The sequence below is a fragment of the Cryptomeria japonica genome, chromosome 11 (genome assembly GCF_030272615.1).
Source record: "Cryptomeria japonica chromosome 11, Sugi_1.0, whole genome shotgun sequence".
Taxonomy (NCBI): Eukaryota; Viridiplantae; Streptophyta; class Pinopsida; order Cupressales; family Cupressaceae; genus Cryptomeria; species Cryptomeria japonica.
Window position 1 is genome coordinate 226,554,416 of NC_081415.1, and position 13,579 is coordinate 226,567,994.

Below are 13,579 nucleotides of genomic sequence, written 5' to 3' on the forward strand. Positions count from 1 at the left end.
AGAGCCATTTTCCCACTATCAATATCCTTTGCCATTTTTTTTCCATACTTCTTCTTGTGATTCTTTTTAGCATATAGTTGAGTAGCATCTTCTAGTGACTTTATTTGATCAGATGCATCTACAACTAACTGACCAAGTTTGCTGATGGGTGTAGAAAGATGTGCTATAGATGTTTCTAGTAGTAGACTAGACAAAATTTCTACTACAATTTGAATTGTCTCTACTTCAACCCTTTTCTCTTTTAGTCTCATCTTATGCACTCTAGATTGCATAACATTAGCAATCTTCATCATTTATGATGCACTCAAAGTGTTCATATCAATAGGTCCTAAAATTCTTAAAAAATCATCATCATCATCTTCAAGTTGTTTCTACTTTGTCAGTTCAGGGGATACAACCTTAATGATAGCTTTCTCTATATTGTACTCTGTTGTCTTTTTAGGTGACTGTGTGGCAACATTTTCAGTAGTCTCCTTCTGAATTTATTGAATGATCAGTGGAGATTGGGGTTTCTCCAGTTGTTCTGTTGCAAGTGGATTGTCCACTTTTAGTTGAGTAGCCAGTTGCTCAACTAGTGTAACCCATACATTAGTGATTACTGGGGGCTCCATATCTAGTGCAGTGTTGTCTCTAGATAGATCCACTATGTTCTGAACATTATCATCAACAAGAATAATGGAATCATCCTTCTTCTTGAGTGGATAGACCTCATCAGGTTGAATAATCTCCTCTTCATCCATTTCCAATAGAGTAACATCATCAGTAGCATTATCCTTATTCATAGAGGATTGGATGAGCTCTTCCATCTGTTTGATGTCACAAGCTATATGATGAGTCTCAGTCTCAATGATTTCTCTCTTTCCACTAAGTAACTTCAGTCTTCTTGCTTTAAATGTAAACTAATATTTGTACCGAGCAACTAAGGCACTAATATGATCCTCGCGAAAATATTGTACAAATACCTCATCAATGATTTCTTTTTTAATTTAATAGCTTCCTCCCATTTATTCAAAAGAATAGTATTCAAAGAATCTGAGATATCCTTTTCTAATTCATGTGGATATCTATTGTAATGACATAGATGAGTGATTACCTGTTGAATCACTTGCTCTTTCTCATCTTCAATGAAGGAATAAAAAATGCTCCTTTACATTGTCAAACCTATTCCTCCTTAGTGTCTTCATTGTCCTTTCAAAATGGGTTTCAGGTTTGAAGGATGCTATATCAATAGGCACAGTTGCCTTTGGCACTTCCTTAAACCTTCTTGGATATTCTGCCAGTTGTTTTTGCTTTCTTTGGATCTTCATCAAAATTCATTCCCTCAGATTTTGGTTGCAAAATTAATTTTCTGCCTCTCTTCTTTGTCTCTTTCTTAATAGATACTTTGGGTTCCAGTTCCTTTCTTATTAGGACACTCTTGGTAACCCTAGTACTCTTTTTTGGAGATGCTTCATCAGACTTTTTGTTCTTTTCTTTTGTACTTTTAACAGGTGCAGTACTGGTTTATTTAGGTGCCTCTTGGACTGCCACAATGTCCAATTTCGCCTACTTCTTGTCTATTGGTGATGCTAATAGGGCATTAGCATAACCAACCAGTAGATCATGGTTAACCTCATAACTCATGTCTTCCATTTCTTCTTCTCTAGGCTCAATTGCTTTCATTAAGCAAAAGTCAGTGGTAATGGTGAAGATTGTGTCCTTGTCAAAGTGTTTTACCACATATTTTGGTAGCCTCATTCTCATACTCATCTTCTTTTGAAACTCATTTAAATACCTATTCAGGGCAGCATGGAAAGTATTCTTTACAACCTTGATGATGTTCTTAATTTGTGCAGAGGCCGGTGAGTCCTTTGACCACTCAATGTCTCCAATTCTTGGTAGAAAGTTTTGAAAATAAAAGAATAATCCGACCAATAGCTGACCATACTTGAATTTTTGACTATTATCCTTTTTAACTGATTGCAAATTTTGAAATAATTTCCTTCTGATGGCTTCACAAAGATCATAATATGCATTATCAACAATCATTCTATGAGTAGTATGAATTACTACAGATGGAACACTATTAAGTCTACTGGAGTAAAATACTCGATAGCCTATCACCATTACTAATAGTTTGTCTCTAATATTGTTGATAGAAAAGGCACGCTTATCAAAAGTAGAACCGGTTAAGTTGAAGATGGTGTCCTTAGAAATTTTCCTTAACTCTGATACTTCATCGGTTGAGAAGTAGCTAGACACAGTCTGAATGGCTTCCTTTGTAATTTTGTGAGTTCTTTCTAAGTACATATTTTCTCCATGAACTCTACTCAAAATTATTCTAATACGTGCTTCTTCAAAATCTTCAGGAAAATAGGAGGCATTATGAAAACCCTTTTTAAAAACCCTAGCATATTGTGTCTTAATTTTACCATTCTCATCACAAAGTGATTTCAACTAGACGAATCACCTTTGACCAAAAATCTGCTTGGAACTTGCGACAATGCATTATATGACACAATCTACCCTACCTTTGCAGCTTCCATAGGATCAGAAGTGATCATCAACCTCTCTACAGACTTTGAAGTAGATGCCATTTTAGATAAACAAGATTTAAAGTGGTTTATTCAAAGAAATACCTTGTTTTGCACATGTTGCTCTGTTTACTGATTGAAATGCCCAAGTGCACACCATTTTGACCTTCTGCAACCTTCAATTCAACCTAATTTCTCAAATCACCAAACAATTTGACAATTAACAACAAGACAGTCTTACTCAGCTCTGCAATCGCTTCAAATTTCTTTCTCGAATGAGTTAGGGTAAAAATGACAAAGTAAAACTCACTTTTATCTTTTTTACTTATTGCAATAAATTCTCACCTTTTAGGGTTACAAATCCTAATTTCACCGCTCAAGTGGAAAACCAGTTGATAAAATGTTAACAAAAAGTTACCCAAATTTCATGTTTCAAAATTCTTTACCACTCATTTTTCACAAGGGGTCCAGAGATGTTTTACCGTTAAGATCCCCTTAGCCACATTAAAAAGGCTTAAGTCACTGGTGCAAGGTTCTCTTCACTGGGTGAAGGAATAGTTTCTTCTCCAGGTGAGTCATCACTTTTCTTCTTCCAAATCTGATTCATATCCTCTCTAGTTTCTTCAATATCAACTTTCTGATTTCCTTTCTGATCCTTGGAAGAGTTGACTAGTTTTCTATTTTTGGATCCACCAATTTTTGCTAAGTGCCTCGGTTTGTTATAGTGATAACAGGCCATACCAAATGATCTCCAAGGTCTAGCATTTCCTCTTCCTATTCTTCTTATGCAGTTCATAGCCACATGATCAAAGTTATTACAGAAGGTACAAATAACATTTGTTACCTTTTCCATCTCAAATGGACAAAACTAGTTGTCATAGGATCTTTGCCAGTTCAGGTTTACCCAGTTATCAAAGTTCCTCATCCGGTCACCATTTGGTCTTGGATGCATGTGTGGCACAGGATTGTTTTCTCCATGTCTGCATTCAACAGATCTATGTCCATACATTCCACATGTGAAGCAGTAACCTTGAAATTTCTTGGACACATACCTAGCATTAGTATTGTAAATCACATTTCTATTAGGTTTGTCTCTACAAACATTTGCAGTGTGACCAAGTTTATGGCAAACAAAGAAGATAGGTTTAAAGACCTTACCGGTAGGCTTATTGATCTTAGGAGAAGATTTGTTCTTAGGATTGTTTCTCTTTGTACCAGAGGATTCACCTTTTTCAGTTGTGTGAAAACCAAGTCTAGAGATGTCACCCTTGATTCTTTGTGATTGAATTTGTTCTTCCAGCATGGTAGAACTTTTTATGAACTTCTCCAATTTCTCATTGGCTTCAGTAAGCTATTTGATGAGATCTTCATTATGTTTAGACAGGTTCTCTTTTAGAGATGATGCAAGCTTAAGATCTAGCTGTAGGTTCTCCTTTTCTTCTTTTTCGGCAATCAAATTCTCATGCATAGTGTCTTTTTCCCATTTGATCTTTATAATCTCTTGATCCCTTCCTTGATAAGATCTTCAGTAGCTCTTCTAGCTTCATGTTCCTGACTCATGCAGATAGTGAGAACTTCTAGCTCTCTCCTTAGATTTAGTTTCTCACCATTCAACTTTTCAACTTCCTCTGATGAAGCATCAATATTGACTTCATCTGAATAACTATTGTCAAATATCTCTAATTTTTGTTTAGTTAGCTCTCTCCTTTTGACTTGAGAAGCTTTCAGTTTGACCCTAAGGGTTTCAAGTTCATTTCTACTAGCTTCTAGCTCTCTAGCCATCTCGAAGTAGCTCTTGTCCCCCATGGTGATTTCAAGGCTTCCTTCTAAGAGATTAGGCTTCAAAGAAGTTAGGATCTGATACCAATTTATGGACTTGAAAAGCACTGAGAGGTGGGGGGGTGAATTAGTGACACCAAATAATCCACTACTTCAAAAACTAACCGGTAGATAAACTTAACAAAGCTTTTAAACACAATGCATGCAATCCAAAAAGATATAACAACATCCACAAAAAGTAAAGCATCCACCATAACACAAGTGTTTATACGTGGAAAACCCAAATAGTTAAAAACCATGGTGAGATGGAACTCACAAGTTAACTATCTGCAGTAATAGATAACTGACCGGTTAATGTCTACAAAGTGCTCTGCTAGGAGAGAATCTTGTTAGAGATCCCAAAGCTTGATTAGAAGCTTATACCCTCTTAAGAGTAGTACCATGTTAGGAGTAACCTCGCTAGAGGATTTAAGAATCCAAACTAATGGATCACCTTGTTAGAGGATTTGTACATTGAAGCTTGTTAGAGCTTACTCGGTTAAGGGATTTGATTCTATTGTAATGGTTAGAAAACAAAAAGAATGGTTTGATCTATTCTGAGTAGCACAATACTTGCTTGATCAGATCCTTCTAAGTACATTCAACACTGCTCTTCAACAAACTCTTCATCTTAACACTTATTGCTCTTCAACAAAAACTTTCGTTCTTCATGCATACCATCAATTACATAACATCTGTCTCAAATGATTCACTAAGTTGTCTTTAAATAGACATTCAAATCTTATTTCGGTCCAAGGAAGTCAAACACAATTTTCTAGGTGTAGTGTATCTAGACAAGTGATCATAACTCATCACAAAAATTACTGCCAAGTAGTCAGTGTGGTAACTCATCACAAAAATTAACAAATACCGATTGGAACAATTAATACTGGTTTGAATAAAACATATGAACTGTTGTCCTTAAGTCTCCGCTTAATCTCCATCTTGATCTTCATCTTGATGTCGACTTAGTATAACCATAGGTTGTCTCTTATGCACATACCGGTTGAAACAAAGTACCAGTTAGAGATAAACGTCTAACATACCGATTGACAGTGTAAACAATTGAAGTTACACTAATAATCAATATAATCATATGTGTGTGTGAGAGTCTTTCATCAATGACAACAAGTGATGAATACATTACAATCATCATCAAGCCAACATCTACCTCTCGCTTGGCAGGCATTTTGCGTAGACCCATCAAAGTTCAATTTGTACCAATGGGGGTTTGGTGCTAACCATTTGGTCTTTTTCGTGTTGATCTTTGCACTGTTGTTGAAAACTTCAAACTCCAAGGGAGCATCCATAGTTCAGCAATTTTTTTTCCATCGAATTGGGAGAATTGGGGGGCCGGTTTCCACTTAGTCACTAATCTATTATCCAAAATCATTTTGAATCAATTATAGAAGACTTTATCCAGGGAGGATTCAACATCTCTGAAGATTCTGTTATTTCTTTCTTTCCAAACCCCCCAATAGATATGAGGAGGGATCTATCTCCATAATTGGAGAATCAGGGGGTGGTGGGAGGGAGGAGTCCATCTAGTGATAAACTGGTTAATGCTATCCTAAAAACCCCATTGCAAACCAAAATTTTCAAGGGTAGTGGTCCACAAGTGTCCAACGAAGGGGCAGTGGATGAAAAGGTGGTGAATAGTTTCCTCTTCAGCTTTACATAAAATGCATCTATTCGAAAGTTGGAAACCCCTCCTTTTCAGATTGTCCTAAGTTAGGATTTTTTCATGCATTAGGGACCACCAAAAGAAGTTGACTTTAGGGATCACCTGTGAGTTCCATTTCTTTGTCCAACACTCAACATCGCCAATGGGTCTCAGGAGCTGTCTGTAAGCAGACTTGACCAAGAAAGCCCCCAATTGGGTCCCCTTCCAAATGAATCTATCTTCCTAGGGAGCTAGGGGAATTCTGCATTCTAGCATAAGATCCTGTAGCTCCAGAGCAGTGGGTAATAGGTGAGGTCTATTAGAGAAGATCCAGGCTATGTTCTTCCATCTTCCTCTTCCCGGCTCCATATAATCAATAATGTACTCCCCTAAGTGCTCCTTTAAGGGATACAAAATTTGGCGGAATTGAGAATCTGCCAGAGGTTTTTCATCCACCCAAGAGTCTTCCCAGAACCTAATCTTCCTGCCATTTCCGTCCTTCTCTGATAACCAGTTTGAGTTTCAAGATGTTGTTCCATAGTTTAGACCCATGAGGAAGGTCACCAGCATTCAAGTTACAATAGAATTGCTCCCTTTCCAAATAATTGGCCCTGATAATGTTACACCAGTCCACCTCACCTTTAGCTTGGGTCCATCCCACTTTTGCAATTAAAGCCTTGCTCAAGGCATTTATCTTTCTGATACCAAGTCCTCCCATGGATTTGGGTAAGCAAACAGTGTCCCAATTTAGCAGAGAGAGGCGTTTCTTTTCCTCCATGCCTGTCCACAGAAAGGTTCTTTGGATCCTCTCAAGATTTTCCCCCATAGCACCAGATATTTTGAACAAGGAAAGGAAGTAAACTGGGATGTCCTGGAGGGAAGCAACAAGGAGTTGGAGCTTTCCCGCACTACTAAGGAATTTCCCTTTCCAACCAGCAAGTTTCTTCTGTATTTGCTCAAGGATAGTATTCCAGAATGCAAGGGTAACCTCTTTAATAGTGAGGGGGAGACCCAGGTAAGTCCCTGGAAGAGCAACAAACTTACACCCTAGTATAGAGAGGATTTTAAGCTAAAGGTCGACATAGGTGTTAAGGAATAAGAGATTACTCTTATCATAATTGATACATTGCCCTAAGGCATTGGCATAATCTGCTAGTAAATTCTTCCATGGTTTGGCCTCAATTACTGAGGATATATCAAATAGAAAGGTATCATCAACAAATTGTTGGATCACTGAGGGGGGAATAGTAGAAGCTTCTTTAAATCCCTGCAGTCTGCCATTGATCATCATATCAACCGCATTCCTACTCAAGACTTCAACAACCATGATGAAAAGATAAGGGGACAGAGGTTCTCCTTGTCGAATACCTTTTTCATATTTAAAGCAGCCCCTAGAGGTCCCGTTGATCAAGACTGAGAACTGGACCGTAGAAACACATTCCCAAATCATGTCTACAACCCTCTGATCGAAGCCCAGTTTTGAGAAGGTTTTAAATAAGAAGCATCAATTAACTTTATTATAAGCTTTTGACATGTCGAGCTTGAAAGCCATACCTGGGATTTTGCTCCTATTCATAGAGTGGATTATTTCATGGGTGGCAATGGCTGCATCTAGAATTTGACGACTAGGGACAAAACCTTTCTGGGAGGGACTAATAAACTTTTCCATAAGGGGCTTAAATCTATTCACTAAGAGCTTAGAATTATTTTTGTAGATAGAATTGCAGAGGCTTATGGGCTGAAATTTCTTCATGCAACTGGGATTTGAAGACTTGGGGACAAGAACAATGTAGGTGTTATTCAATTTTTTTAGTAATTTTCCAGTCTTGAAGAAGTCCTTCACCGCTTTAGTAACATCATAACTAACAATGTCCCAATAATCCTAGAAGAACGTCAGGGGGAAGCCATCTAGGCTTAGGGTCTTGAAAGCACCCATCGCAAAGACCACCATGTGGACGTCCTCTGAGGAGATAGGAGAAAGGAGCTAATAGTTATCCTCCTCCCCAATAGCATTAGGGAGCTTACTCAAAAGCTTGTCTTGGAGAGACACATTGTTTCTTCCAGATTTAGTGTACATGTGGATGAAGAAGTCAGTGGTAGTTTGGCCAATTAGAAATTCTCTAGTGATCTCCTGATCTGAGTCATCCTTTAGACATTTGATAAAGTTTCTCCTTTTATGGATGCTCATTGAGCGATAGAAGAAAGCCGAGTTTTTGTCTCCCTCTTTTAGCCATTGAATTCTAGATCTTTGTTTCCAATAGATTTCCCCCTTAGAAAGGATTTTCTTCCAATTATTATGACATTCTTCTTCCTCAACCAACAGAGAGTGAGGTGGGTCACCTGCAACCATATTGCTCTGGAATTGTTCTAGTCTAGAGCACAACTCCATTTTGTTTTTCAAGAAGTCACCAAAGGTTGCCTTATTCCAACCTTTAACTTCCCTATAGATGAGTTTCAGTTTCTCCGCAATTCTGAACATTAAAGTCCCTTGGATCATGGTAGCCCACTAGCCCTTGACCAGGTCTCTGAAATCAGTGTGGGAGGCCCACATAATCTCATAGCGAAAAGGGGGGGGGACCCAGGTTGCGTCTATCCTTCCAATGGAGCAGGAGGGTGCTATGATCAGAAGTGGTTCTTAGGAGAGTCTTTAGGTAGGAGTTGTGACCAATATCCCAGTTGGTAGAGGCAAGAAATATATCCAGTCTGAATTAATTTAAATGATTGCCTTTCCTATTATTTGACCGACTGTAGGGGACACCTTGAAGGTCAAGATCAAAGAGGCTAGTAACATTAATAAGGTTAGCGAGATCTCCCATGCTATAAAAAAAATCCACTAGGCCTCCACATTTCTCAGAGGGGTAGAGGGGGATATTAAAGCCTCCTACCAATATGTGATGAGATTTCTGGTCCACAACCATGAGTTCAGAGATTTCCCCCACATCGGATGCCTTCTTGCTTTGGAATTGGGGGCATATATATTGAACGAATGCCAACAGTGCTCACCATATTGGAGAGTAACCACTAGGAAATTCTGAGTGCTAACATAAATCTTTCTTTGGACTTTGAGGGGGTCCCAGAGGGTAGCATTTCTCCAAGATGCCCTTAAGGCATCCACATACAAAAAGGAAGCCCTCGACCAAAGTTTACCAACAACGGTTGCAAAAGTTTGGTAGGACATTTTAACCTCTTGAAGAAGACAGATATCAAGTTTCATTTCCAAGATATATTGTTTTATAGCAAATTGCTTCTGGGGACTCTTAAGACCCCTTATGTTCCAGGAGAGGAACTTCATTTCTTATTTTTGTTGATTCCATCAAGGGTCAGTTGTATGCCCCTTGCAATATCCCTTGCCATAACTTTATGTCTGAGCACCCTCTTCATTGGTCTTCCAACTTTACTTTCATTACCCACATCTGCCTTCTTAGCCCTGGGTTTCTTCTTCTGGGTCAACCATTACTCATTATCCGCTGTAGGATATCCGAGTGGTGATGACTTCATAGGAGAACTCAGTATGGGGGATTTCACTACTTCAACAGACGACTCCACCTCACTAGAGGAACAAGGAGGGGTTGTGATTAGCAACTTTTTCTAACCCGAGGGGGTCATAGCACCATAGAGGTTGGAGGGTTGAGGGGTTGTGGGGATAGAAATAGCCAGAGGCTTGGGGGAGAGGTAGCCATCCCCTGAAGTCAAGGAGGGGGAGGGAGAGGGACCAAGGGATAGCCAGAGCCTTGTCACTGGGGGGATTTCCCCCTCTTCGAGGGTCACAACTGGGCTATCTTTCTTCATTGGATTGACTAGGGTTTTTTAAATGTCAAGGATCTTGTCAGTGTGGGGGTAATCATCAGAGATTTCATTCACATTAGGAAGTCCCAAGGGGGCTGAGGAAGAGGGAGTGTTGGGGCTAATGGGTTCATCTAGAATAGCCTTTTCTTTCAGCTTGGGTTCTGTAGATGCCTGGGTCTTACATTCAACATACGTGTGCCCTTGTTTAGCACATTTCTAACAAAAAAGAGTAGCATTTTCATAGACAATGGCCTAAGACCATTTTTCCCACTTCAAGTTAAGAGAAACAAAATTGGGGAGAGCTTTGTTAATCACAACACTGACACAAAAACGGGCATAAACCAACCTAGATTTAGCAAGAGTGACCGAATCTACTATAACATAGTTGCCGAACGAGTTTCCAATCTAGCGGAAGATCTATTCATCCCAGAATTCCAGCAGGAGGCTAGGGAGTCTAACCCAAAGATGAACCATGCGATTGAGCTCAGGTGAAGGGTCAAAACCCAGCTTCCATTTAGCCAGACTTAGAAAATATTTCCCATAGGCCCAAGAGCCTGAGAGGACAAAGATCAGGTCTTCCTTCATAGTGAACTTGAAAAGGAAGAGACCTCCTGGCATTGTCGAGATGTTGACACTACCCTTTAGTTTCCATCTTGATTTAGCCCATCTCCTAATCATGTCAATAGATGGCCTGAGGGAGAAGAAGTGTCCAACTATCGCTAGGTGAAGAGGAAGCGATTTTATCCATGAGACTATCCGGGAGCTTGATCTTCATTCCTTCATCAGTTTGGGTAAAGTTAGCCAAAGCTACTTCCAAAGTCATATTAGTAGACCGAAGAAGGGCGCTTTTCCAATTGGATTTGGGAATCTTTCTTACCAAGCTCCGCATTCTTCTACCAGGCAGTAGATTCTTCTTATTTTCTTCTGGGTTCTCCAACCCCTTGTCTTCATCAATCAGGCCAGAGTCCGTCAGTACCAAAGATGAAGAGCAAGAAGGGGTATCAATCTTGGTGGTCTTTTCCATATGACCCGCAGACAGTGGGGTCCCAGTAGCAGAACCAGCAGCATGTGAACCGACCGTGGTATCGTTGGGGGGGTTTATTTGCAAGGAGGAGGGGATCTCCCAAGAGGGGGCGGTCATACAGACGGTGCAGATTCAAATGCTAGTAGAGGCAGGAAAGTTGCATCACATGGATGTTGATTAAATATCTTTGTTTTCAATGTTGACGTACAATATTTTTGAAAGGGACTTTTGCGGCTTGTTCAATATCTCCCACTATTCTTTACTTTGATCGTTATACAAAGGTAAAGTGCAAGGAAAATTTCTATGGTTGAGATTATTTTAATGATTTTCTTTAAAATAGTATTTTATAAATTTAATTTGTGTTTAGTTTGGTAGGTAATCATTAAGGGCAAGTGGGTTCGTATGAGTTTATAATCAAATTTAATTTGAAATTTTTGCATTCAATTTTATGTGTAGCTTTTGAATTTAAAAAAAGAAAAATTGTAATGATGATTTTGAATTAAGATAAGAAACATTATTAGATGTAGATCTCAAAAAGACAAACACTCAAAACCATATAAGTTTCACACTAAATATTAACTTTGGTACAAAGAATACATCACACATATAATATTAGCTCCTCTTAAACATGTAAAATTACAATTGACCATTTGATCATTTAATTGGATGATGTGTAAGTAGAGATTATAATATTTTCTATTTGCATATCCATACTTCAACACAATAATGATTTTGAATTTTCTCTCATGACATTAACAAAATGATACTTTCCATTAATTTCACTAACTAAATGATTGAAACATCACCCTCTTTCATTCATAATGTGTTTTGGTATTATTCTCAAATTTTCGACAGGGCTCTTTTCACCTTTCTTTTCCTTTCATATTACATTAAAGTTGGTAAGGTTGAAACTTCAACTACCAATGTATAACTTACAATTTACGATTACATCAAATACTCAAATATTTCCCTCTACCTTCATTTCCAAATGTAACATTTATAGGATTGGATTACTTGGAAAACACCATTTAAAGACATTATATAACCACTCATTCACATCAAAAACTATTATAAAAAATGATAGTAGCCTACAATATTTGATGTATAATTATTTAAACGAGAATACATCAACTACCATTCTACATTTATGTATGGGAAGTTTAATGTCTAAATTTCATTAGTGTGTGCCTTTTAAAAGAAAACTATATATGAGATGCTTATTTTGTGAATGAAGAAATAAGGAAATTATTGGAGTCTATGTTATATTTGGAAATGTTTATTTAAGGGTACATCATTGATTGAATTTTATGTCCAATTTCTTATTTTTAATTATGCTCAATTGCTTCCCACTTCATAATGGTAGATTTTTTTGAGAAGCACTATCATATTTGTTACCTTATGAAGAAGGGAGCTTTAGTGTATCTACACTTTTTTTTTGGAAATATAGGCGGCTTTAGTGTATCTACACTTATTTTTGTGGATAGTATAAGATCACTCTTTTTTGTGAACATTGTAAAAATGTGACAATTTTTTCTTAAATTTCTTCATTATGCAAAGATAAAAGACAGAAATTTTTCTTTTTTCAATATTAAATGTTTATAAATTGATTAAAATTTTGATAATTTGATTTTTTCTTCTATGAATTTTTTTATATTGATGTCATTAAAATGACTTAAATTCCTTTCTCCCAAATTTTAAGAAAATACCAGACTTCTCTATATGTTGACATTCACTAAAGTGGCCGAACTTTCCAGCGTTTGGTTTTTCTTCGGACATTTTTCCACAAAATTTCGGACTTTTGGACGTTGACGTTGATTTTTTATAATTGGGTGGCTCCACGTGATTTCACTTTCAGTATCTCATTCTTTGTTAGATGATTACGGCTGGACAGCATATACTTTGCCTTGCACTGCACGCTACTTACGTTGCATCAAATTTAATGGTCAAAAATCAATCCAATGCAAAAGTAAATGTCGGAAAGTTTTTCTTTCCGACTTCTAGACGTTGACGTTAATATTTGATTTTTTATTCCGATGTTGCTTGTGTTCACATTTAAACCCATCCCTACGTTAGTCTACTATCCGATGCTTATTTGTGTTCACATGGACAGCCATTATTCAAATGGGATTCAAAATGCTTACCTACCCTATTGTCTAGGACGCGTTTATTTTGGCTCCAAAATGGTAGTATGGATTGACTAACACACGTATTAGTCGCACGTTTTACACCGTCGATTTTGCAATAAACGGCTGCGATTGACTAACATGTCACTGTCACACTGTACAAAAGGTCTATTTTTGAACCAAAATAGCTTCGGCCGTCTACTACATGCTTCTAGGCTTGCAAGCCTTTTCAAATATTCAAGTCCTTAATTTATCAGTTTGTTCCTACACTTTCATGGGTAGGCATGATGAAGGATATGGGTTGAGTTTACCTGATGCATAATCTTGGTGGGTCTGTAAGGTTTCATCTTGTAAGAGATGAAGAGTTTGTATTTTTGTATGGTTTTTTTCTTGTTATGGATGTCTTGGTAAGTCACATTCATGATGTCACATTCTTGCTACTTGTAGAATATTGTCATGTTTAGATATGATAAGATTGCAAAAAAAAATATTTCCTCCACCTTTCAAACCTAAATGCTATATATTCACGTGTTTTAGATAGTAAATGGTTTGGATGTTAGGCTATTGGATTTGATTTGGCAAGTTAGAGTTTCTCTTTCATCTTGTATTGTGTTGAATAACAATGAACATATGCTATAATTTCATTGTATCA